This window comes from Octopus bimaculoides, chromosome 12 (assembly GCF_001194135.2).
Source record: "Octopus bimaculoides isolate UCB-OBI-ISO-001 chromosome 12, ASM119413v2, whole genome shotgun sequence".
Taxonomy (NCBI): Eukaryota; Metazoa; Mollusca; class Cephalopoda; order Octopoda; family Octopodidae; genus Octopus; species Octopus bimaculoides.
In genome coordinates this window covers 38,215,394-38,217,203 of record NC_068992.1, presented here as the reverse complement: position 1 = coordinate 38,217,203, position 1,810 = coordinate 38,215,394, and positions in this window count along the sequence as shown.

Genomic DNA, 1,810 nt, shown 5'->3' with positions numbered 1-1,810 from the left:
ACTTGGGGCCACCAATGTAACAAAATTATATATTAAGAAATAGTAGAACAATTAACAACATAATAAAAATAAGTTTTATTTTGGTGATGCTTGGCTTTACAAATCCTGTGTCATTCAGCCTAGCATCCGCTGGTTAACTTGTAATCGGCATCTGGATATTAAGAGCTTCGTTGAGGCATGCCAAAGGAGCAAATAGTGGTCATGTCGAAAGCATTGCGCTAAAGAAGCTTAGAAAGTGCGCAAAGTGCTTTAAGTACTGGTTTTACTACGCATGCACACTCTTCCGGGAATGCAAGACCCTTGCGCATGCGTAGATTGTCCTTCCTTAATGGCAGCCATAATTTCGCGCCACTACAGGTGTAACATTTATATCTGTATTTAACATTATACTGGCCAGGTTCCTGCTTGAAAGTGCTGCTGAAATGAGCATTTTGATTTCACTAATTTTAGTTATGTATGTATGTATGCAGCTACAGAAACAAACAAGTTGAGAAACGTCAGCGGTGAAAGGAAAACTGCAGAAATGCAGAGCACTGAGCCACTCTCAGGGTATGCAAGTACTGTGACAGAAGCTGCACTTCAGTCATAGGAAGAATCAGCCATGAAAGAAGTTGCAAGAAAGGGAGCCCCTGATATGTTTGATTAAGTGACCTCTAAGCTAAATTGACCGTCTGCATAGACAAAAAGGTCCAGTTATTATTAATTATTATTATGTGTGTGTGTGTGTGTGTGTGTATGCATACACATACGTACACACTCACATATACACATCTATATGTAAGTATGTATGTGTGTATGTAGCTTTTAGCTAATCATTACATTGAGGCAAACTTGTGATATGCACACATGTATATCCCACACATGTACACACACAAATATATACAGTTGATATAGTTTTGTGATTCAGTAATAACTATAATAAAATATCTTTTTAATGATGAAAAAGAGATAAGTTGAATTCTAAGCCTTTGAGTTAAAGAGCTGTGATGCTTTCTTCAACTGTACCATATTTTGGAGACAGAATGAACAAGCTATAAAATAAGAATAACTAAATGAATGAGTACAATGAGTACAATGGAAATAACTGGTCATTGTGATGCAATTGAAGCTCTTTCTTTCTCTCTCTCTCTCTTTCTCTTTCTCTCATACATACAGACAATCCCATACACCTCCCCCCACACGTATATGCACATACACACATGCACACGCACACACATACATGTTCAGCCACTAATTGGTGATTGATTTCCCATTACTAGTGCTGCTCCTTCTTACTAACAAAGACCATTTTCAGTGACCTACTTTACTTAGCTGTAAAGAAGTAATATATACAGATACAATTCACTGTAGAAGACAACAAATCCATTGAGTGTATCATTTGCTACAAATTAGCTTAAAATGCTGAACTCAAAGATTATAACACAACATTGTTGATGCTATGTACAAACTTGTCTCGTTTTCGAATTAGATAAAATCTAAAATGTAAAACTACTAAATGAATAACACAAGGGACTTTCAGATTGGAGTTGGTGAGTTCAGTTCCATGTCAGGCATTTTCCATTGTCTCTGAGCAAGGCAAAAGTATTTATATGCTTCAGTCCATGAAATAGATAATAGAGCTTCAGTAAAAGTTGGTAGCATGAAGGCACATGGCTTAGTGGTTAGGACAGATGGCTCATGGTCGTAAGGTTGTGAGTTCAATTGCCAGTGGCATGTTATGCTCTTGAGCAAGACACTTTATTTCACACTGCTCCAGTTCACTCAGCTGCCAAAAATGAGTAGTACCTGTATTTCAAAGGACCAGCCTTGT